The sequence below is a fragment of the Pyrgilauda ruficollis genome, unplaced genomic scaffold, assembly GCF_017590135.1.
Source record: "Pyrgilauda ruficollis isolate IOZ18807 unplaced genomic scaffold, ASM1759013v1 scaffold133, whole genome shotgun sequence".
In the NCBI taxonomy this organism is placed as follows: Eukaryota; Metazoa; Chordata; class Aves; order Passeriformes; family Passeridae; genus Pyrgilauda; species Pyrgilauda ruficollis.
Window position 1 is genome coordinate 79737 of NW_024511766.1, and position 25531 is coordinate 105267.

Genomic DNA, 25531 nt, shown 5'->3' on the forward strand with positions numbered 1-25531 from the left:
TTATTTGTGAAATAAACTGGGTCCTTCTGAAGAAGTTTAGTCTAAAGAGTGTCCTAAATTTATCCCCCAAGGTTGCAAAAGACTGCATTAGCTGGAAATTGAGCCCAGCTCTCCAGGAGGCTTCCTGCCACTGCTGCTGGGAAGCTCCCATGCCAAAAGCAGCTGAGATTAAAGGCATGACAGGCACTGACCCTGAGTTTGCTCTTGTAGCACAGGACTTTAAAAATGCTTCAGTGAACCTCAGAGGAAAACCAGATCACAGGAGAGACTCCTGCAAATTTGCCTAGAGGAGCTGAGTTGTTTGGTTTTGTTTTGTTTTGTTTTGTTCCCAATTCTCTGCAGAACATTATTTCTTCACGGAAAAAAGAGATAAGGACGGCGTTGTCCCAGGGAAAGGTGGCAGTGGCACAGGAGAGGGTGCTGGGGGTGGAGGGGAATGACAAGTGCTTTTTGTTTGCTCGGTGTGCTGTGAGGTGCTGATGCTTCTTGTGCCATATGGTGGAACAGCTGATGGTTAAATGCTGATGCTGGAACATGATGCTGACACAGCAGATGCTGAAACGTGATCGTGGCAAAGATGATAGCAAAACACTGAAGGTGAAACACCAGTGCAGAAAGCGGTGCTGATAAAATGGAAACTTCTGCTGTTTGTCTGCTAGAAATTGTATTTCTGGAGCTGACAGTCACTGTGGCAGCCCGGACTGGAGATGGGTGGGAGGCCAGAGCAGTTCTCAGCTGTTTGTTAGTGGGACAGGGCGAGGCAAATTCACTCTCCAGGGAAGGACACAAACCCTTTAGGAAGAAGCAAACCCACTGTGAAAGTCAGTTTGCAGCTCTCCCAGTCCACCCAGCAGCCTCTGGATCAGCTCCCTGCTGCTCCCACAGGCACCAGAGGGGCTGGCTGCAGAGCAGCAGGTTTCCAGCTGGTCACAGAGGAATAATGAGGTCATCCAGCACACACAGTCTGTCTGCTTGCTTGTCTCCCTTAGCATTTATGTATTTTTTATGGTTCTAAACACCGAGAACAAGAGTTTTAAACATTTAGTTGCAACAAAATGTGGTCCAATGCCTCTTTTTTTCAAGCAGGAAAAGCCATTCTGGGGTGTGCTTGCCTAAGTTTCTGAAGGATGGCTTTGACCTTATTAGCAGATATGCACCATGATCTTGTGAGGCACAGAAATGGCATTTTGTTTATTAAGTACCCGAGTTGCTCTAGAAAACTGAGGTAATTTAAAAAACTGGAAGAGGGCCAAATAACTTAAGTGGCAATATAAAAGTTGCAAGATGTATTTTCAGAATTAAATATTCTCCAGTCCAATGGTCTGTGCCCTCAGAAAAGCCAGGGTGAATTGGTGCCAGAATGCTGCTCGGGAAAAGCTGCTCCTGTGAACAGGGGCATCGTGTTCTGCATCGTAGATGGCTGGCAGAATGTAGATTGGATTGTAGAATATAAAAATTCACACTATGAGAATGTTTTGTAATTGTTTCAGGGGGCACTTACTTGTGAAAGGTGGTGCAGTATGCCTGGGGAAGGGATGGGAAAGTGTGACCAGCAGTGTGTGTTTTTTGGAAAGGAGGGGGCACGGTCATCATCTCCCACAAATCCTGAGCGTGTCCAGCCTGTGCAATTGGATTAAATTGTCGTTTCCTTTCGGAGTCCCACTGCAGTTCCCTTTCAGAGGCCTGGGGTGTGTTTGCTGGCTTGTTTGCAGCTCGCTGTGTCCTGTGGGAGGCTGCAGGGACAGGGACTTGTCTTTGCCTGTGGAACAACCTGCTGCAGGCTGTCAGGCAGGCTGGGGGCTGCTCCTGCAGCACAGAGGGCACGGGGATGTGTGAGAGCTGCTGGTGCAGCTGATGGGAGCAGCAGAGAGAAGGCAGCCCCAGACAGGCTGAAGGGCAGGAATCACCAGCTGGCACTGATCCCTGAGAGCATCGGGCTGGGTGAGAGGAACCAGCTGAGATCCATGGCCTGGGGGGACCCTCAGACACCCCAAGGCCTTCCCAGAGCCCAGCCTGTCACTGTAGGACACGAGACAACACGACGCAGAGACGCTGTTGCTCTCAAGGCAGGAAAAAGGGAAATTTATGTTCTGACTCCAGCATTTATAGGTTTTCAAAGGTGACAGTGGATTGGAGGGTGACAGTGCCACCTCTCCAAGGACACTGGACAAACCAACAGTCCATCAAGTTTCTCCTCCTCCATAAAAGAATGCGAAACAATAAGTTGTTCACAGAAAGTGTGTGAGAAAGTTTGATACGAGAATGCAAGCATCAGAAGGCTTAGAAAGTCTTAAAAAATCAGGGCGACACCAGCCTGCCACTCCCTGGGGACAGCTGTCACTTCCAGGAGCTCTCTGCCCTCCGTGCAGGACTCTGTGCCACAGGGAGCCACTGCAGGGTCACTGTGATGAGCACACGGGAGGGAGAGCAGAGCAAGAGCTGCTGTCAGAGCCTTTGGCTCTGTTTTGTGCAGCACATCTCTGGTTAAATAAAATAAAATAAGAAAATAAAAGTCACTGTGATGAGCACACGGGAGGGAGAGCAGAGCAAGAGCTGCTGTCAGAGCCTTTGGCTCTGTTTTGTGCAGCACATCTCTGGTTAAATAAAATAAAGAGTTGCTCTAGTTCAAGGCTAGGGACTCAGAATCCTTCGGGGGTCTTGGTTTTAAGGAAGAGGACTCAGCAGTTCTGCCCCAGGCTCTGCTCACCACACGTGCTCCTGAGAGGGATGTTTGCAGTTCTCTCACTGCAGAGGGGAGCAGCTTGGGCATCCCCTGGCTGGGGGGAACTTCAGGGAATCAAATGCCAGCTCTGAGCAGGGGAGCAGTTTTTATGGGCTGCTGCTCTTCCCTTCTGAAGTAATGAACTCCATCAAATAATGTCAGTGTTGGGAGTGGGTTGATAGAAGCAAGACACAGGACTTGGCCTGCTCTCAACTCCACAGATGTGTGGAAAAGCAGAAAACACTTATCTCTCCTCCAGTGAGAGACTTTCATTGTTACACACTAAAACATGAATGACTAATTAGTTATTTTACAGTAAGTTGTAGTACATGAGTTGATGTAGGTGGGCATTCACATCCAGCTCATACATTTCCTGGTTCTAGGCTTGCAGTCACTTTCCTGGACCAAACCTTGATTTGGAGTTCCCCTGGGAGGTATGGAGGTGGCTGTTTTCCTTTGCTTAATCAAAGTGACAAAAACATCCCAAAAATGGCCATCATGGAATATGATCTAGGGTCTGCCAACACTTAAGTGCAGAAAAGGAGCTCCAGCATCCAGTCAGGTGCTGGCAATGAGTCAGAAGTCTCTAGCTCAGCCTGGGGAAAGGAACATAACGGTTGTCCCTGGGAAAGTTCATTCCAGCGTGAAAGCTTATGGTTATCAGCTCCAGAAATGTTTTTGAAAAGTAATTTGCACCCCAGTGGTTTGGGAAGAGGTTCAGTGCTTGGTACCTAATAAAGATAGCTGGCATGGAAGGGATGTTATTTTAATTATAACATGGTGATGACATTTTCAGGAAGGGATCCCACAGAGTTCTGACTGCAGACATTTCCATACTCCCAGCACTTAAACAGCTGCCAAAGGGTTTCCATTAATAGGTTCTTTGGATACAGTATAGACAGGCTTATGCTGTGCTGTCGCTGCTCCACAGCCCTTCTTCCCTTCCTTGGCTTCCTTGGAAAGATGAGGCAGGCAGGTCTGGCCAGAGCCAGGCTCTCCAGAGGAAGGCAGGAGAGCACAGGGTGAGGCAGCAGCTCTGCACGGGGAGGGAGAGGTGAGAGCAGCAGCCCCTGCCATCCCTCCCTCCATCCTTCCCTCCCTCCTCACTTGGGGACAGCTGCAGTGGCTCCTTGGGAGCTGGCTGACCCAGCAGAGTCCCCCCCTGGGGCTGGAGCCGTGCAAACCCCACTCCTCTTGGAATGGCATCTCCCTGGCTGCCCTCGTTTCTGGAAGCGCCACCCTTTGTGTTGGCTGCTGCGGGCTGTGCCGCTGTCACTGCCTGCCTGTGGCCCTGGTGGCACTGGGGACAGCTGAGGATGCTGCCACCGGCCAGGAGCCTGCCCCGGGGGCTGCACCGAGGGACTGACTCTGCTGGGCTGGGATCCGGGGATTCTGGGATTCTGGGACCTTGGAATTCTGAGATCCTGCGATTCTGGAATTCTGGGATTCTGGGGAATTCTGGAATTATGGGATCTTGGAATTCTGAGATCCTGGGATTCTGTGATCCTGAAATTCTGGAATTCTGGGATCTTGGAATTCCGGAATCCTGGGGAATTGTGGGATTCTGGAATTCTGCAGTTCTAGAATCCTGGGATCTTGGAATTCTGGTATTCTGGGATCTTGGAATTCTGGGATCTTGGAATTCTGGAATTCTGGGGAATTGTGGGATTCTGGAATTCTGCAGTTCTGGAATTCTGGGATCTTGGAATTCTGGAATCCTGGGGAATTATGGGATCCTGGGATTCTGGAATTCTGCAGTTCTGGAATCCTGGGATCTTGAAATTCTGGTATTCTGGAGTTCTGAGATTCTGGGATCTTAGAATTCTGGAATTCTGTGATTCTAGGATTCTGGGGAATTGTGGGGAATTCTGGAATTCCGGGATCCTGGGATTCTAGAGTTCTGGGATCTTGGAATTCTGGAATTCTGGAATTCTAGGATTCTGGGGAATTCTGGGATCCTGGGACTCTGGAATTTGGGATTCTGGGATTCTGCAGCCCAGCCAGTGCAAGGGGAGAATCTTGCACAGCCACTTCTCCTGAGTTTTTGTCATGCTTCCTCAGCCCAGCCTGGCTCAGGGGGGATTCTGGAGTAGCTGGGGCTGGCAGAGCCCGCAGCAATTCCTGCTCAGCTCAGCTGCTCACTCACATTGCTCAGGAGCTTTGGCAACATTTCCACCCCAATCAGATTGCAGGGCTGTGTTTTATACGTTCCAGTCTCTAACTAACAAATCTTTATGCAAAAAAAACCCCAGAAAAAACAAAAAAAAACCACCCTGAAAATAACTCTGTGTAAATCATCATCAATTTTTTTATTATTCATTAAAATAACATTAATCATAAACCTCTTTGGTATTCATGTGGATGTAATATGTAGTTCCAAAGGAATTATGGATTAAAGGGGACTTAAGCTCAGAACACTCAGTTCTCTATGAACATGCTGTGTTCATTATGTTAGATTTAGTGTGAACTATTTTCTTCAGTATTATTAGAAGGGAGTAATGGTTGAGTTTCGCATTTATTTGAAAGTGATTAAAGCAAAATTTTCACCTTGAATAAAGCAGCAGCAACATATTAACAATTTTTATCATGCCCACAAAAGAAATCTCTTCTCAAAAGATTGGAAATAATCCTCTGAAATCTACCTGCAGCTGATTATATTAACCCACTCAAAATACACGTTTCCACCTTCGTGGATTTTATTTTTTTTTTTTTTAACTTTATACTGTTGGGGTTGTTAATATCTCTGCTACTCACATGCACCTAGGGGTAATGTTAGGATCACTGCACATTCACTCTTCTGTTTCTGACTTCTGAAGGCCCTACATAAATATTCTAAGACTCATTACTGATGTAAAAACTAACTGGTTTATTGAACATTGCATGTCTGGCCTCATGTCTGCATAGTACTAATTAAAAATCATGAACTTCTTTACCAGCAGGAAGCTTTGCAAAATGCGGTGTGGATTTTTGGAGGATTTAATCCTGTTTCTGTCTGTATAAACCAGAGGGCATTTTCCAGTCCCTCTTGTGAGTTTCAAGGTGTTATTTACAGGAATAACTCCACGATGAGTGTGCTGGGTTGGATCCTGCCCGAGCTCCCATTTTTCACCGCGGTACAGGACAAATTAGAGGCGTGCTGATGGGAATGAGCTGAGCCAGGGGTGGCACAGCTATGGATCACTGCAGGCCTGGTTCCTGCCCCTGGAGCTGCCTTGCAGTGGGTTTCATTTACTTCCCAAAGCGTTCACCTCTCCTGGAGGGTAGAAGGTGCCCAGGGCCTGGAGGCCAGCTCGGATCTCACCGCCAGCCCTTCCTGCTGGGTGGAGATTTACATCAGGACAGCACAAGGGCCGCACTTTATCAGGCACTGGCTGTCTTTTCATTTGGTATTAGCCAAGTGTGTGTAATCCTAATTAAGAAATAAGTTAATCCTAATGTCAACTGGCATAAATCCTGTGAGGAGGAGTGTTTGCGTTTACCAAGGGCTGCAATGCTTTTGCTCGACTTTGTGTCATCCTTGTTCTTGTGCAGTCTGCTCTGGGGTCAGGAGAGCCATCAAATTAGAGCATGGTTTGGGTTGGAGGGGATCTTTAAAAGTCATACAGTCCAATTTTCCCAAGTCCAGGTTGCTCAAAGCTCCATCCAGCCTCCTGACCTTGAGCACCTTGAAGAGCTGGTCCCACCGTCCTTGTGAACGCCCAGTGTGTCTGTTGCAGTGTCACAAAATGTCCTGGGACTGCCTGCACACTGCCCAGGCCCCCTCACCTGTCCTTGTCATCCACACCGCAACTTTTTGTGAGTTATGGTAACTCCTGAGGATTTTTAATGCTTTTCTGAAAGCTGAAGTGGCAGAACTTCCAGCCGCTACTCCTCTAGTGAGATATTTGAATTGCTGCATGGGTCAACTTAGCTTCACGCCACCATTCAGAAATGAAACTACAAAAAGGCAGAATTAACCCCAGTGAAATGGCAAATGGTCCCTTCAGCCTGTTCTGAGCCCCAGTCTGGGCTGGGAGCATCCCCTCCCAGCTGGGTTTCACCATGAGAAGCCCTTCCCCACGGCCAGACCTGCTCTGGGTGATGCAGCCCAGTTCCCCTCAGAGGCTTTCTCTGCTGAGCTGCCAGAGCCACTGTGTGTCCCTGACTGCAGTTAGAAACCTGGCATGGGCCTCTTTCCATGCCCTGTCTTCCTTTGCACACAGGCCTAGAGGAGAGCTGTACATTTTCTCAGAGAGATTTTGGATTTGTTGTTTCAGATGTGGTTTTCTTGAGGACAAATCCAGGTTTCAAGTCATGACCCACTCCCTGTGTTATTGGGCAAACTCCCCTTGGTTCAGAGACAGGCAGCCTGTGCTCTGAAGGATGGGATTTCATGGCTGTTGGAGGGTACAGGTGAGAAAATAGGAGCCCCAGGAATGGCTGGGGGCAGGATATAGAGCCAGGGCACCCGCAGGGGGAAAGCTGGGGAGAAAAAGCAAGGGAAGAAAATCCCTTTAAAAATCCTTTTCCCTGTTCCTTCATAGCACACTGAAGTCTGGATTCTGTAAATATGGTTTTATGTAGAATAAAGATGGCTGTGTAAGGAAAGCTATAGCATTAAACACCTTCAAATAGTGCCTTCTTAAGTCTGTAGGAAACTTTTATCTGCAGGAGTCACAGCTCTCCTGCTAGAAATCAAGCCCTTTATCTCCTTTTGTATGAAGAGTGGTGCAGGGGGGAGAGCAGAGCTTCTGCTGGCTCGTGTGGCATGCATCATTGTGCTTCTGAACCTCTCTGCTATTAATAATGAATTAGTCTCCACAACACAAATACAAGGCAAGGTGGTTAGTAGTGTCATCTTTGGTCTTAAAGACAAAAAAAGGAAGAACTGAAAGATTAAGAGAGCTGGTCAGGAGCTGCACCAGAAATTGGAAACTGCACGAAGGTTTCTCATGGGTGTTATGCTGATCCCCCAGCCAGTTTAAAAACTTCACATTTCTTTTATTACTAGCTTGCCCTGAAGAGTTTTTCTTCTTGTCCTATTTCTTTCCTCTTTCTTTTCCTCCTGTCAGTGCAGCACAGAGATCCATGTAAGCACAGCTCTGTGCTCCACCAAGAGCCCGGCAGGGCCTCAGGACACGCTGTGTTTGCCACATGTGATGGCGTTTTGCAAGACAGAAGTCACATTGCTGTTACTGAAAATAGTAAGAAAAAACACAGTGCCACTACTGCATCAGTCCACGTTGCTGGAACGTGTCTGTCTGTCCTCCTCTCATGACAGCTGGCTGTTCTTTTGTTCCTGCTGTTTCCTTCTTGCCTCGGCATCAGATGCTGCTCAAAAACCACTTGCTGTTTGTGCACAAGAGAGAGAAAGCACAGGAAGGAATGAGGTTTTCCACTGCAGGTCTGTCAGGAGTGTGGGAAGCTGCCCAGGGAGCAGCCCAGGGAGCTGGGATGGCGTGGCTGCTGCTGCTGCTGTGGAAGCTTCCTGGAAAACTGAAGGATAATGCGAACTGTCTTTTTCCAGGTGGATAAGAAGATTGGCAACATTAATTTTGAACTGAATTAGCTCTTTTGATAAGGGTCCAGGAGAGAGTCTTGAAGCAGTGATGAAACCAGAGCAGCTAATGCTGCTTGGCTGCTCTGCAGCCTGTTCAGAGGCCCAGGAGCCCCTTGCCCTGCTCTGAGAGGGATGCTCGGGCTCTGGCTTCTCTTGCAGGCTTTTAATCAGGTGTTCCCATCCCTTGCTGCTGTATATCGTGGGTGGGGAGGAAGGGAGAGGTGTCTGCTCAGCTTTGATACCGAGGCAGGCTGAGTTCAGAGCCACGTTCAGGCTGCTCTGCAGCATCCTGAGAGATGTGAGCTGTCTGTGCCTACACTGCAGTGAACCCCAATTTGTGCTTAGCTGGTTCTGGAAGGTTTGGGACGGGGTTTCTCTTGAAGTGACTAAAAAAGGCTGGCATGCCCACTAGCTCCTGTGCACAGCCCTGTGCCTCCCTCCACCAGCACCTTTCAAGTGCTCCTCTCTATCACTGGGAGCAGATGTGCTCAACACCAAAGGGAGCAGCTCTCCTTTCAGGCTCTAACCAGGGTGCAGTACCAGTGCTCTGATTATCAGCAGAGCAAGAAACACACCGAGGGAGTGAGGAGGCTGTCAGAGCCAGAGGATCCCAGCACGCCAGGAAAAAAAAGCATCCTCAGCGAAGGACTTTTACTTTCAGGGCATGGTGGGAATTTGCTGTAGGGAAAAGGAAATCTTGGGAGTAATTGGGCTGGGAGAGGGAGGAGGGGGAGAGCCCCAGCCCCTGGCTCCCACGCAGGGCTGGGCTCTGCAGCCCCTCTGCAGCTCCTGAGCTCCGTGGCACGAGGGGGTGTCCAGTGCCTTGCAGGGAAAGGTCTGTGATGAATAAACATCTTCATTTTAAATCACTGTAGGCTTCTGCTTTTGCATCTCATTTCCAAACGCAGTTATCCAATTTTCAGTTTAGGCCCTCTGAAGTGTAGAAAAATAGAAGTATGCTGCAGAAGAGGGGCAGAAAAAAACTTTAGGAATTGCTAAAGCGATGCACAGAGAGAGAGAGAAAATGACCTTTGGTTGGGCATCCAACAGCGCAAAGAAATTCTAAAGTAGTTTACTTTGAAGTACATTTCAGTCAGAGGGATTTTCTAGCAGTAAAATCAGGCACTTAGCAGGGATTGCATATAATTTCCACTCTATGCCAGTATAAAGCTTCAAACATAATGATTTTTTTTTACATTCAACACCAATAACTAAAGCCCTTGGTCATTAAAAATGAGTCATTCTTCACCTGTGCTATTTGAACTACATTTGTCATCTGTTACTAGCCTTTAAAAGAACTTAACCTGACTCTTCCTTTTGCCTTGTCTTTCAGTTTCTGAGTCATTTTCTCTACAAATGACACATTTTAGAATTTGACATTTACATAGGACACCGAAGTTAGAAGTGCTTTTAGTTTGCATTTATCTTAATTTCAGGTGTTACACACTGCTGTGTTTTACCACATTGTTCAGTCCAATCCTCCTCTGCAGCGGCAGAGGTTTGGCACTGGGCAGGGTGGGTGTGGGAACTCCAGCACCAGAACTGCCAGGTACAAGGTGGGATCATCCCCCCAGGAGGCAGCCAGCCTGCCAGACAGGCTCAGGGGATGTTTTAACACCAAATCTGTGGCTGGCACTGAAAAATGAGCCAGTCCAGGAGCTGCTGGTGTCCAGTGCCCGGGGAGGAGCCCCAGTGTCCCCCAGAGTGGGCAGAGCCCGTGGGGCTCCCCTGCTCTGAACAGCCTGGCTAGGACAGGACACAAAAGCTGCTTCACATCATGTCCTGTGGTATCTTCAGGGTGAAGGCCAGGTGGAGAGTGACAGGGCAGCCCCTGCCCCTGCTTTCTGCACCCCTGTGGCTGCTGGCACCTCAGCTTGCTCTGCTGCTGTGTCCTCACCAACAGCCACATCCTCTGCTCTGGCCGCTTCAAACCGGTCTGCACGAGAAGAAATACTCCTGGCTAGGAACCCTGCCTGTGGTTAGCATCAGTTCTGTTGGTATTCTCGTTACTGTGAGGTCCAAAATGCACATTATTGTGTGGCTCAGCCCGAGCAGAGCTGTCTGTGGTGCCAGTTACCCAATCCCCAGCTCGGGTCCTGCAGCTTAAGTGATGCTAATGAGGGAAAGGAGCCCTGCTCCCACCACCATCCCTGCAAGCTTGTCCCTGACCTCCGTGGCAGACAGAGCTGGGCCTTTTTCTGAATTCAAAAATAAACCAAAGCTGCAAAAACCAATATTTTCTTAAGGGAGTCATCCTTTTGTGTTTTCTTCCAGTGCCTGAAGTGCCTTGTGTAGAAAGGTTACTAACCTGCAACAGATGAAAGTTAAAAGAACATGGTTAGAAGGCAAAGTAAAAGGTGGTTATGAACATATGGTTGGTAGATTTATTTTTAGAAACGAAATACAAAAACCTTGAAAAAAATAGACAAATAGTGCAAAAGTACCTCAAATTGGAAGAACTTCATAGTCAAATATTTATGGCTCTCCTTGCAGAGTTTGAAAAATTAAATTATTAAAAGCAAATATTGTGGCAAATAGGTTCCCATCAATCTCAATAAAAGTTACATTTCACTATCACTGTCACATTATTACTTTTTTGCTTTCAGTCTTTTAAGATTGAAGAGAACAGTAACAAACTCCAGTAACAAATCAAAGCTTTTCAATGTAATTTACTTGGTGAGTAATTTCTAATTGATTCAGACTGATGGGGCTGCATACTTTGATGTATTGCCCAAGTGAGAGATACTTTGGACGAAGTGAATTTATAAGCACCTCTTCTCCAAAGAAAAATGGCTGCTATATTTCATTTTGTCACTTTTAGCTGGAGCAATGTTCTTGTGTACCTATCTGTGTGGAATTTCAAGGGAAAAAGGGAAAAAAACGAGAAAAAGCCTGGGGGGAGAGGCAGCCCTGTCCCGGTGGGGAGGGGGCTCCAGGTGTGCTCACCCCCAGCTGCAGCCTGGCGTGCCTGCTCCCTCCCTCTGCCTCTCCACTGGAAGTGGAGTTGCCTGGCAACATAATTTAGTCACCTGCAGGTCAGGGTTCAGATCTTGTTAATGTCATTGTGAATTAGAAGGAGGAAATGACTTTGGGGGTTTTACAGCTTCCTTGTGACATTGCTGTTAACCAAGAGCTCGGTGCGGTGCAAAGCCTTTGGTGGCTGCTTGTTTTTCCCCGGGATTATTTCCGTGTGCTCAAGTGGAGAAGGGAGAGGGGAATATGACAGGGGATGTGTAATTTGATGTATACACTGTACATGTTAAAGGTCAGGAGCAGTGCTTTGCGCCCAGTGACAAATTGCTCCATTTCGGGGCAACTTAAGCTCCAGACTTTGGAAAGAATTGCTCCAATGTCAGCCCTGCCCCACAGCACATTTAGGGAGCCTTTCAGGAGAGCAGAAACAACACCCCCTGCCACTCTCTTCCCCACAGCTGAAATCCCCGAAGGCTGCTGCCTCAGGGGAGCAATCTAAAATTAGCAGCTACAAAATTCATCTTGAATTTTCGCTCGGTGCACTCCCAGCAACCATCGTGATTCTTCCTGCTGTAGCCTGGTGTAGTAAAAGCATCACTTTTCCCCAGCTCCCCGCTCTGGTCAGCTGCAGAGGTGTGCTGAGCTCACCTGGGAGGATGCAGGGCACCTGAGCTGCTGCAGTCCCAAGTGCTGGGAGCCCTGCAGGGCTGGGGGAGTGTGAGCTCCAAACCTCCCCGAGCCCCCAGGATGCTGCAGAGCCTTCAGATCCGCTCAGCTCACCAGAGCTGGGGCTGCACTGCCAGCCTGGGCATCTGCAACAGCCCAGAGAAACAAATCAGCTCCTTGCATCTTCTGGGTGTGAAGGAAAGGCTTTGCAGTTTTGATAGAAATATTTGTGTGGAGCTGTCAGAAGGGTTTTTCCACTTCGTTGGCCTAACCAGCTGAAAGGGAAGCATGCATACAGCCGTGTGTACATGTGCTTATATCCAGCTACGTGTTCTTATTATTATGGCTGAAAATCCAAATTTCAACAATTTGGTCCAAAATTAAATATTTCATTTTATTTCCAGGATGATAAACACGTCCTATTACAATTGCAAAATAAGGTGCTTAAAGCACAAGTTGAAGTCCCACTGAGAAATAAAAAGCCATAACTTTTCCCTTAGAAAAGAACAGAATTAAATATTTTGCATGTATTAGAAAAAAATTGATCACTGTTTGAAGCCAAAACAGTTTCATCAAACTCAATCTGAACACACGGGTGGCTATAATTTCACTAAAATAGCATTTCTGGCTATTTATTCCCCAATTTTTGTAGTCAGAATTTCCGTTAGGTTTCCTGCTCAGACCTGTCAGCATTCCCCCCGAGTGGGGGGCTGCCCTGCTGGGGCTTTCCCACAGCCCTGTGAGTGTGGGAGGCTGCCCTCGTGTCCCTGCTCACAAACCCCGCTCATCCCAGAGCCATTTCATGCCTGATTTGTGCTCTGGGCTCCATTAATCTTGTGCTGGGGCTCATTATTTGTGCTGTGTGGCCGGCAGCTCACACGTGTGGGGCCAGGCTGGCAGCTGCTGGGGCTCAGCTGATGGATGGGCAGGGCTGGAGCAGCACTGGGGCTGCCTTGTGGTGTGTGAGCTGTGCAAGGTGAAACCCACCTGTGAAACAAGCTGCCTTCTTGGTGCTGTGCTTGTGTGAGCGTTTGGGGCTGTGTGAAGGGCCCCAGTGTGAGCAGGTGCTTGCAGACAGGAGTTAAACGGTGACCAGCAACAGCTGAACTGGAAAGCTGTGTGCAAAACTCTGTATTTGTGTTCTTGTCACTCCCCAAATCGCTCCTCAGCTGGTTCTTCCACTGCCTCGGCTGAGATAGAGAACATATTCATGACTCCAGCTCCTGCAAAAGCTTCAGCAGAGAAAACAATATTATGCAGCAGTTGTCCTTACATGTAAAACCTGAGTAATACTAGAAACCATTGTTTACAGGGATTGGTGAGACAAGCATCAGTGAGTCAGGTAAAGCTTTTTAAAAACTGGTGCTGGCAAAGGCCCAGTGCTGGAGTGCCAGCTCACAGTGAGCTCTGCAGAGGGGGCAGCAAAACACTGGCAAAAAAGGGAACTTTACCAACTTTTCCATGTTTTTATTCAGAGCTGTGTGGGCAGGAGCAGCTACGTACAGCAAAACAGTCTGCCTGCATGTGAGTGAGCTCTGGAAAGATTTCAGGTTTATTCCCAGCTCAGGCCCTTACAGAGGTGTTGGGGTGTGAGACCTGAATCACTTGTGCAGCAGGGCATCTCCATCAGGGCTGCTGCTTGGGGCTAATGCTGCAGAGGTGGCAGGATGGCAGAGAAAACCAAGAGAGGCAGTATTCCTTCCTTCCTCTCTTCCCTTCCCTTCCCTTCCCTTCCCTTCCCTTCCCTTCCCTTCCCTTCCCTTCCCTTCCTCTTCAGAGCACCCAGAGTTAATGAAGCCACATAAAAATGAAATGGTTTAAAACAAACTTCTCTGTAAAAAAGTTTCTTTTATTTTTCTTTGTAGAGTTTGGACACGTACCTGTTTTGTTTTGTGTTTTTTTCTTAGATAGTGAATCAACGGGGCTTGAAAAGAATTGGATCTGTAGAGCTGTCAGCAGAATCTATAAAAGAGACTCTCTGGGAATCCCATCCACCTCTCCACTTGCAGGCACACAGACGAGGAAAATAACACATCAAAACTATATTCCTTAAATATTTCATACCTAACGTCCAATGTTCCAGCCCTCTCAAGCATGCCAGAGAGTGGTACTTCCTTTAGTGTTTTATGCATGATACTTTAAAAACATCTGAAGGAAGTTTATACCTTGCATGAGCTACCTATAGCAAACCCTCTCACAGACCAGGTGTGATTCTGTTTTCTTAAAGGTAGAGGAAGGTGAAGATGGAGCCCCTCTCTGGAACACCTGATCTTGATCTCTACAGGGCAGAGCTTGTGTTTAGGGCTGAGATATATTCCAGTGGCAAAACCATGCCCAAATCTCAGATGAATCTGTGATTTACAAGAACTGATCGAGCAAACAAATATTCTAAGCCTTCAGGAGGTAGAGTAGATAGAAAATGAATTGGATGTAAGGTTAACGACTTGGCAAAAAATCCAAATGTCATCTAGGAAGGCTGGCGTGGTGCCTCTGGTGTAATTACAAGTCCGTAGTGATTGTGCATGTGAATGGCTGAAGCTAGACACGAGTTTGAAATATGGGATTCCTTACTCAAGAACTGGTGGAGAACAGAAAAACATAACCCTGCATTTTAGCTAAATTGGCAGCATAAATCCAGATTAAATCTTTCTGTATTTCTTAATTAACTGCAAAGTTGCTTTATGCAAATAGAGTTTGATGTACATATTTGTGTGTGATTGGCACAGAGATCAACCATGTCAACTTTAAGTAAACACGAGCATACAAACTCAAACAGCAAGATGTTTGCCCAGCAAGACAGCATCACTCTTGCAAACAGAAAGTCATTTCTTCATCTTCGCTCAACAAATCTTGTTTTCTAAGTGTCTTCCTTCACGAGGAGCCCTGCAGAGCCAGGTCTTACTGCACCAAACAATTCTGTATGGATGCAATCAAGTGTATTGTGAAGCACCTCAGTTCTGCTTTCTGGTACAAAGATCCCTGCAAGGTAAAGCCTTTGAGATCTGGCAGCCGCAGACAAAAAACAAACTATTGCAATTGTTCCTCAGTTAGTAGACAAGATCTGCTCCAGAGCAAACCTTGACCTTCTTATTTCCGTTATTTGAATTAATCTGATGAGTCTGAGGGATCTGGAGAGACACCAGTGCAGCTCCAAGTCCCCTGTCCATCCCATGGCAGAAGTGAATTAAAGCTGACTTTCCTTTTCTCGCTATAAACCCCTGGCGTGTGTTGGGCAGTGTGTGGCTGAATGTGACTCTGGAATACTCTTCTTTCCTGAAGAAGGTGCAGTGAGTCAGATCTGACTTCTGAGATGCCCCAGCCCGTGTAGGGCAGGAGGGGTGAGGGTGGCAGAGCACCCTGTGGCCTCTGGGTGACTTGGAGCAACTTCAGAGCCCACAGGAGGCAAAGGAAGCACCTCAGAGCAGCAGCAGAGCTAATTAAGGTGTTAATTTTCCTTGTACTCGAGCCTAGACCACAGTAGCTACTTGGAGCAAGCAAGAATTGGCAAAGGCTTTCAGTCACTGAAGGCTTTGATGAGATCCAAGCTCAAGCTACTGAAGGAGTGAACGATGCAGGGAGTGTTAAAAAAGGTGCAAAGAGTTCCTGCCAAGCACCTTTAATCATCCCTGTCTCTGCTCTCACTCACGCTGTTCCCCTGCTCTCTGGCAGGCTGGTCAGGAGCCCGGCTGGGGTTTCTGTGGACAGACATCCCAGCCCCACACAGCTCACAGGACAGAGCCTGACGCACCTTGGAACGGAATCCTAAACACGGGATTCTCAAAAATTGCTCTGCCCTGTCCAGGCTGTGGCAGGCTGCTACAGAGGATGATCAGTGCTCTGGGGAGCTGGGGAAGAGCTGAGGAGATGAGAGTGTGCAGCGTTTCATGGATGGATTTTCTCCTTTGTGTCTGACTTCCAAGGCTGCCCATAGATCCCTTTGCAGAAAGGCTTGCAGGAGTGGAGCAGCCAGGAAGGAGGTGAAGGATCACTGTCTGCTGAAGCTCTTTCAGCTTTCTTTCTAAAACCCCAAGGGAGGCAGAGGGAAAGGTGATGTGAGATCAAAAGCAATAATGGAGGAGCATTTGCAGGGGTGATATTTTAAAAGATGAATTGTTTGGCTAGAGATTTTTTTTTTCTTTCCTAATATCCAGCTGCTGAACTGAAATCTAACTGTACCTGGTCAGCACAGAGCACTGCAAACCTACAGCCCAGACATTTCTTGCCTTTTCTTTTATGACCCTATCCAGAGCAGGAATGCACCCCATAAACAAGTACACCCTTGCCAGCCTCTCTCACTCTTTTAAACCTCTTTATAGATTTAAGAATACAGCATCCAAGAGCTTTAAGACACTATTGCTTCAGAAGGAAGGGAAAGCTGCCATCTGTCTCTTCCTTGCTTCTCACTCCAAACAGCAGGAGAATGCTTTTTCCTGACCCAGCTCTTCCCATCTTTTACCCCCTAAAGCATTAGTTAGAATTAAATGTCAGTGTGTTATTCCCGTGGGAAAAATGAGGTAATTTATTTACATGCCTGTGTAGTGGAACAGCATGTTAGGCAAGGCAGCTAAGGCAGGGGCACAGTCCATGTCCCTGAAAGAATAGGCTGCTTATTGAGCACTGAAAGGGAGTAAAATAAAAATCTGCGTTCCCCTTTACGTGCAGCTTTGGGGAGGTGAAGTATTTGATGTTTTAGAGTCGTTTTGTCAGCTGGCTGGCAATGTGTTAAAGATGCTGAAATGCAGAGAGCAGAGCTGTGGTGACTTTTCCCCTAATCAAGCGGCGTGGCAGGGAGAAAAGATGCAATTCTGAGGCTTTGAAAGCAGCAGAGCTGTGACAGCAGAGGTTGTGGTTTCACCTGTAGCTGAGAGCAAGACGCTCCATGTGCTGAATTCCGTGTATTTGTACAAAACTCCAACTGCAGCAGTGTGACCCAGCCAGCCAGGGGCACTGCACTGCTGGGGTGCTCCTCCACAACAGGATCATACCCATTTCTGGGCTTTTTTACAGTCTGAGACTCTTGGAGTTACACAGTGAAGTCCTTTATTACTGTGAAAATCGAGTACCTGTACAAAATGGATTTCCAGTGGACTAAGAGAGGTGCATTTAAGAGGGGAAAACAGCTGAGTTTGTCTCATGACCTCTGTCGTGGGGGCTTTTTCTGGTTTTTGCAACTGCACCAATGGCTTTTCTGGTCAGTCTTTTGGGGAATTCTTACCTGTGGTGTCAGAGAGAGCCACACCCAGGTCTTTGGCAATTCCCACCTCAAGCTTTACCCTTGAAATGTCAAAAACTGCCCTTTCAAAACAAAATCTTTAAAACCTGAAGGTGGGCTGGGGAGAGACCAAGAGGTAAAGGCTCTCCTAAAAAGTGTCTCCTTTGAAGTGGCAATAGAGCTAATTGTGTGGATGAGCATTATCTTTAAATTCAGGAGCTCGGTGGGTTCGAATTTAATATAAACAAGCAGCAAACTTGGGCTTGCTGAGAGCTGCCAGAATTCTCTTGGTGCACGGAAAGGACAGGAATTGTTCTTTTCATACATCATTTACAAGTAACTGCAGTGACTCCACAAAGTCGGTACAAGTCCCTAACACAAAGCAGGAGAAAGTACAAAGGAAAGAACAGGCTATTTTGTTGCTGGTTTTAAATAGAAGTTCTCTGTAGGCAGAGTTCAGCTGCATGTGGAATCAAAGGGCCGATGCAGAGGAATTTTTTTCACCTTCTGGAATTTGAATGTCTGGCTTTAGTGTCAATTATCGGTACCCTTTATTGACTGAACAATGCCTCGTATGAAGATAGCATGGTAATTTGATATTTGCTTATGAAAAGCCCTTTTCTAAAGCAGTGGTACTGCAATTTTCAGCCGTTTTCACAGGGACCTTTTGCCAGAACTTCAAAGAACTGTGTTCTTGAACAAACAGCCGTTTGGAATAAACCTGTGTTTTCTATAAACCAGCGAGAGGAAATTTTCACTGGGAGGTGAAAATTAGCGAAGCAAATCTTGAGACCTTTTGTGCACAGTCCAGGCACCACAGCTTTCTCCTTGCTCCCCTTCTCACATGCCAGAGCCACATTTTCCCCAGCAGCCAGCCTCAAAGCACTGCCGTTCCTGCAGCTCAGAAATTATTTTCAGATCAGACCGAGAGCCGGTTTTCACACCTATCCTCACTGTTTATTTGCTGGAGTGATGACAGGTCCATCCAGTTCTGGAGTAAAAATGTGGTTACTCCTTCCATGGGAGACAGCATTCAGAAGCTGCGTGGGAGGGCTCCAGCTCTTCTCCCAAATATCTCCCTTATCCCTTTTGGATGTGGCATTCCAGGTGGACAGGAAGGCGGATGGGAGAGCCTCTTATCTTCCCAAAAAGTGCCCTAAGCTTGATGCACTGTGATGGAGAGAGATCAGTGAGCAGAGCTCTGTCCCTGCAGCTGAGGCATTGGCCAGGCAGGGGAACAGGGTTTTCAGAGGGACAGGTACAGAGCTGAGCAAGGGGGAGATAAAAGAGATCATGGAGAAGAGAGAATAATAGGAGAATGTGACATGCAAAACTCTACAGCTGCAGCAGAGGAGGGTTTAGAAAAAATCCTTTGTGCTTGTTAAGATTTTTGTAAATCCCACTCTTCTTGAACATGGGATCGTCCTTCAGAGAGCAGGATGGCTGGCAGAGGAGGAGGTGCTCAGAAAAGTATCTTTTTACATTAATTCCTTGGATAGAAAGAAACGTGCTTACAAAGGTATATTTTTAAAGATCTTCTCATAGGCCTTATCAGCCAGAGCTCTATCTACAAGGTGTGGGTGCTGTAAGGATTTTTAATCCTTTGTACCCCAGGATTCATTGCCAAGTGCCCACACAGATTTTAAGAATCATTTATCCATCTTCCACTGTGTTGCTCTGTTCCCCTCTGGGTACTCCTGTCCTGGTAAAACTCTCTCTTCTCACAAAGTTGTTTTCTTTGTCCCTGAGCAGCTGGGCGTGCCACAGGTCACAGTGTGGGTGAGCCACCCCTGCCCTGACACCTCTCCTGTTTCACTGCCCCTTTGTCACACAAGTGCCAGCCAAAGCTGGCATGTTCACACATGACCTTATTCTGCAGCTGATGTTGGCAATCATGGCAAAAATCAGCCTGGCCCTGGCAGTCAAGTGGTGCTAAGCTGCCCGTGATGGGCTGAATTCAAGGCCACACCGTTTCTGTTCTGAATGTCTGAGACATTTAAGGCTGGCTGTATTAAAACCTTAACTCTGCACACCACTAATCTTGGAACAAGCTGCTCAGGCAACCCTGACCCTGTGGTTTTCCAGATTTTCTGGTTTCATCTTAGTTAAAGCTTTATTGCTGCAGCCCAACAGTGTGAGGTATATCTAAGCTCCCTGCATATCAAAAAGGATCTGCACAAATTGCCAAGGAAAGAAGCGTTCAAGGGGCAGACTTTAAAAGGCATTTAGATGGTAGAGGGGCACACAGAGGGAAGAAATGATCAGAGGAATTACAAACTGACACATGTTTTGGAATTCTTGGTCTTAAAATTCTGCCCGAAGCTCCTTAATTACGGAACAGGTCCACAAGGAAAACTGTAACCTATTTCCCTTTGTTCAACTCTTTCTGGTTGGAAGGATTTATTAAGCCAATGTCAATATTCTTCCCATCAATTTTGGAATGTCTGACTCTTTGTTGAAACAAGCTATTAGCAGCAATAAAAAGACACAGGACTAGAATAATTTGTCTGGAGTTCTCTTGTGTGAAATATTCACAGTAGTGTGAAGAAGCCAGCAAGTAATATTATATTCACAGCTTACTTGGGCTCACAGGTGGCAGCAAAATCAATTAACCATTCCTATCCATAGGAATTTATTGACTTCCACCCATTTTAGAAAGAAATGTGAATTTCAGTTGGTAAAGTCACCAAATGCTGCTCTCACCCAGTTTTGTGACGTATTGCAAGATGTTCTTTCCCCACCAAGCAGCCTGGCTGCACCTGGTCATTCTTTCCCATGATGCAGATCCTCCAGCAGTGCTGCAGATCTTCCTTCCTCCAGCCAGCTGCTCTTCTGTGCTCTCATTTGAATTTTCTCAGACTCCTGGTTGGCACTGCTGCTTCCCTCTGAGCGCTTTCTCACAAAACTCAAGTCAGCAGAATCTGCAAAGAGTGGTATGCATCTCGTAATGGCAGGGGCAGTGGGAAAGTGTGTTTCTGCAGATAAGACACCCCACTCTTCTCATTTGACTCAGCACCATCCCTGCTCTGAGCCTGGCTCTGGGCCAGGGAAGAACAGGGGAGGAAAAGGCCGAGCTCCTCGAGCAGGTGGATCAGTACACATAAATGCAAGCAATCATTTCAATGAGAGCTCAGCCAAACAAGCTGTCCCTTACCTTTAGTTCCTTTATAGATGTTTATGTTACTAATTAAGCTGTAGGTTTAGGTCTGCAAAGTAATGAAGCTCTTCCAGCTGCTGATGTCAAAATATCTGACTGTTTGCTGATACTTTAAATAAAAGCAGCTAGGAGAGATGCTGTAGTAATTGACTGGGTGAGTAATTTCAGGGTGAGTGCTGGAGGGGCTGCACGGGTTCAGAAATTCAGAAAGAAATTATTTTTCCAGAGGCTGGTGGCTGGAATGTTTTCCTGAGAAGCCTTAGAGGCTGGTAGTGCTCCTCACTCTAGGTGTGGTCTGTTCTGAGCCTACAGCTGGGTGCTCACAGGGGAGCAGATTGTGTGCGTCTCTCCTGCATTGTCTAATTAAAATAACTTGCATACATATGTCAGAGTTCCCTCTGAGTCTTATGGTATTTAGTTAACTGGGTTTCATTTTGTTCAACGTAGACTGGGATAGGTTTGTGTTTCCAAGCTTTTGTGGCTTATAAAGTTTTAATTGAGTATATAATGAGTGTTGTACTCAGGTAATTATTTGAACCCTATGGCAGTGACAAACCCAAACGTAGCACGCTCTGCTGTTCTGCTTTGTGTTAAATATTGCTGATGGAGGGTTTTGAAGACCTCAAGCTATATTTTGGGCTGCATATTTTGATCCTGGACTAGACCAGAGTGCAAATATCTGGGGGGTCAGTGCAGGCTTACAGAGCAAGCTGGCAGAGCTCCTCAGGGCTCCTGTCCTGTTCTCCTCCCCCAGACTCTGACCCTGAACCAAAGCCATCCTTGAGCACCCAGCCTTGAGGGTAAACCCAGTGCTGAGCACTTGCTGTGGACTTTCTCCAGGGTAAGACCATTAACCTGGATCTGCTGGCCAAATTCCAGTCTCTGCATTTAGCTGCTTCCCTGAGTTCCTCTGGAAGTTGCATTACCAAGATCTTCCCCTCCCTCATCTCTGCTGCTGCCGTGGGACATCTCCTTGCTCACTTCAGCAGAAGTCACAGATTCCCCAGCTCTGGTTTTAACTCAGCCTGCATTTTGGAAAAACACATTGCTGCTAAAAGATGCTCACATTACCTTAATCATAGGTTAGGTTAGAATCTGGATCAACATATAGGAATGAAATAACATATTTGCATTTCTGGGAAGATAACATAGCTTTTTGCTAACAACTAAATCCAATTGGGAACTGCCATGCCAAAGTACCTGAAATGAATGGGCTATTTAAAAAGTAATTTATTGAAGTGCTGTGTAATAAAAAGATTTACATGTCCTTATATAAGAAGGATACCAGCAGGGTTGACATGGTCTGTATCTACTGCTTAAAAGTAGATAAAATAGCACAGAAAAAATAGGAGTGATACAAAGGTGCCCTCTCAGTGATCTGGGGGTGAAGGGACGTAACAAGTGTGGAGAAATCTGTACCACAGCACTGATAGGTTAACAGGGGCTCCAGAAAGGTGCTGGAGCTTTTCTGAATTGATCACCTGGTTCAAATCCAGACCACGAGGCAGGTTCTGCCCTAATACAAATCTCTTATTTAACACCACCGACCTTGGTTGGTAGAATCTGGCCCTGTCTCAGTGACAACTTAAATTCATTGCTGCACACTGGTAGAAAAATCATGAGTGGATACAATATCTGTCATATCTGTCCAAATTTTGCTTATTTTTACAGTCACAAGCCAATTAAAATTGATTATTTTTCATAGTCTCCCATCCAAAGAGCTTTTACTTGGATGAAAGGAACTGTTTTTTCAGTTGTTAGCTTTTACAAATACCTGTTCCATGGCTTAGGAAAAGTATGAATTTATGGGATTATTGAAGGCTTGCCTAGACTTTTTTGAAAGCTGCTGCTCCTTCGAGCTGCTCTAAGGAAGAGACTGCCTGCACCAGGAAGCTCTGCAGCACTTTTGCCAGCTGCTTCTGGCTCTCACCACTCATGTTTTGGGTTGTGCCCAGAAGATGGAATTTTCCTTAAAGATATCAGAAAGTTTGGTTTGCTGCTAAGCTCCTTATTCAGACTAAAACTGAGTGGTCAAAAGGAGTTTTATGATTCATGATCTGTTCTGCATAGGGGTGTACTTGAACACAGGATTGAATTTCGGGATCTAAGAGGGAAGAACAAGAAAGAGGAAGGAAGGAGGAAGAGTGAGATGTGTCATATCCAGGACTGCAGCCAAGTTCTACACCAGCAGTATAAATAGCTGAGACTGAGCTGCAGCATTAATCTCTGGGCCAGCTATTTAACACATTGAGACTGAGGAATGTCAGAGTCCCAGAATCCCTGAGCTGGAAGGAACACATGAGAATCACCAGCTCCAGCTCCTGGCTCTGCACAGGACCACCCTGAGAATGCCACCATGTGCCTCAGATGCTGTCCAAATGCTTCTCCTTCATCCAACTTTTCCCATCCTTCACCCAACTTTTCCCATCCTTCATCCAACTCTTCTCATCCTTTATCCAACACTTCTCATCCTTTACCCAAATCTTCTCATCCTTTATAAATAGAAATTCTCCACCTCAAGACTAAGACCTGTATTGCTCATGTCTGCTAGAGAGTTAGAAAAGTCTAACTGAATTTAGTCTAAGCTGAAGTTTACTGAATTTTAAAAGTCAGGTTGAATTTAGTTCGGCTTAAAATTGCTTAAAAACTTGGTCTTGTTACTGCATTTTTTCCCAAACAATGTATTCCTTTAGCATGTAAAAATGAGCTGGCACTGGAGCACAATGCAGGAAGTAGACCTTAATCAATATTTCAATCAGCCACCTCTGGGTGACTGAGAATTGCTAGTTAGAGGATCTCCCAGGTAAATAAAAACCTACTTGTTTTCCTTTTTTGAAGGAACAGCTGTAAGGAAGTTTACTTCTTCTGGAATTTCTTTACTTACATAATCAATAGCATTCCTTTAAATAAAAATGAAGTAGTCAGTGAATTCAGTCCCAGCTTTCCAAAAGCCCAGGGTCCTGTTTAATTTTGATTGCTGAAGGGAATGCTGGATGTTAATGCATCAGACCTGAGCTGGCATTAAATGAGTGCAGCCCCATCAATTATCACAGGGCTGAGCTGAGTGATCCACACCATGAGATAATCACACCCACACTTCTGCAGGCAAGACTGGTTTGAGTATTTTTATTCTTTTGCTGTTCAGAAAATCTCATCTGAGGGAAACAAGGAGCTTTGGTTCCCTGGCCCTGCCTCTGCCCTGGCCTCCTTGCTGGAGCTCAGGTTTGAGTGTTTGAGTGCAGAACCTGCTGGGTGATGGATGTGGCACCCTCACCTGCCAGGGAACACTGGGTGATCTATATTTGTGTCTATATTTGTCTATTTGTGTCCTATAGTGACTGCATCCCTGTCACTATAGGACACAAAAAACCACTACGTGAACACGCTGCTGTTCTCAAGGTAAAAAAGGGAAGTTTATTTTCTGACTTTAACATTTATAGATTTCTAAAAGTGACAGTGGATTGGAGGGTGACAGTGCCACCTCTCCAATGACGCTGGATAAACCAACAGTCTATCAAATTTCTCCTTTTCTGTAAAGGAATGCAAAACAATAAGTTATTTACATAAAGCGAGTGAGAAAGTTTGCTATAAGAATGTAACTATCAGAAGGCTTAGAAAATCTTAAAAAATGAGGGTGACACATGCCTTCACCTGTCAGGTACCCCTCAGTGCTACCTGCAGCCCCCTGCCCCCAGCTCCCAGCCCATGTGGGAGCTGCTGGTGCTGCCCTGGCAGTGCCCTCACTGCCTCTTTCATTTATTGAACACTCTCATTCTCAGCTTCACGACCAACTTGAGCACCAAACTCAATAGGATGGTTTGCTGCTGTGGCTTTCTTCTCACAAGAGTAATTGGCTGGCTTGTCCTTTGAAATGTGCCAAGCAGTAATTCCAGGCAGGCTGCAGCTCCCCTCCCAGGGACCCTGCTGTGCCCAGACTGTGGGGTCAGAGCTGCCCTGCCTGGGATCCTGCTGGACACACTGGGTTGGCTGTGCCCATCCTGGAGATGTGTCTCAGCACTGGGGACTGGTGTTATTTCCTTCCAGAAAGGTCCTGTTGGCCTTTTAGCAGGCAGCTGTGAGGAGCACAGGGGTGCTGGGCTGGGCCAGGGCTGTGGGCAGGGGTTCCTCACACGGTGCCCATCCAAGGGATGGCCAACACCAGCATCACACTGAGAGCAAAGCTGTGAGCACCCCGTGGGGCTGGAGGTGACCAGGAATGCAGCAGAGCCCAGCTTTGTGCAGTGTCAGCCTTGGCAAGGGGGAGATGTGGCACCCCTGTAGAGCCACATGTCCTGTGGCTGCAGCAGGGCAGCCAGAGGTGGCACAGGAGGGACAGAGCAGGGCTGGCACGGGTGGGGGAGTTTGTGCTCTGCTGTGCCCGGGCAGGAGCAGAGCCCAGTGCTCAGTCTGCTTCTGCAAGGAGAGCCAGCAGTGCAACAGGCAAGGCTGGCAGGAGGGACTGGGAGAGAGGGAGAAATTGGTTTGCTTCACTCCCAAGAAGATGTTTCTCTGTGCAGAGGAGAAATAAAAGTGTGTTTTCTCTAATGCAGCTAATAGACACCAGGGATTTCCCAGCTCTTTACTCCACACTGAGTTTTGCCATTATAAGTTTATTTAAATGCCTAAAACATAAAAAGCTTTAATTTCTCCTGGCCAGGTGGTGTGTAAGGCTTTCCTTGCAGGTTTCTCTGTCCTCTCTGAAGCTGGCAGAGATGCCATCCTTCATATCCTGGATTTATGCTGCTAAGATCAACCTGAACTGACATGAGAGAGTGTATCAGCAATGAAAAAGTCCTGAATCCCTGGGTTTAAGGTTGTCAAATCTCTGAAACTCCTTCAGGGATCTAAACAGCACAATACTGTTCGTGTGTGCTGTGTGTACAGTAGAGAGTTCCTCCCACATTTCATGGGGGTTTTCTCTTTTATCCAGTGATGTATGTATCCTATATACAATGGATATTTTATTATTTTCCACTAAATAGACAAGACAGGTAGAATGCCATGGAAAAATGTAATTGTCTAGTCATTTTACTGCATCATATGCTAAAGTCAGCTGGTACATGCAAAGATGCAGAACAAGGAGAGAGAAGGGAGGATGAGAAAGAGATTGTTTCTGAAACCCTGTTTCTCCCAGGATTTGTCAACATTTTATTTTATTTCATTTTTCTTTAAAGAAAATTTGATACATGTCCACTACATTTTGGCAGTGAAAAAGGCTGTGCTGATCCTTTGATTTTAAATTAAGTAGAAATAGAGGGGTTT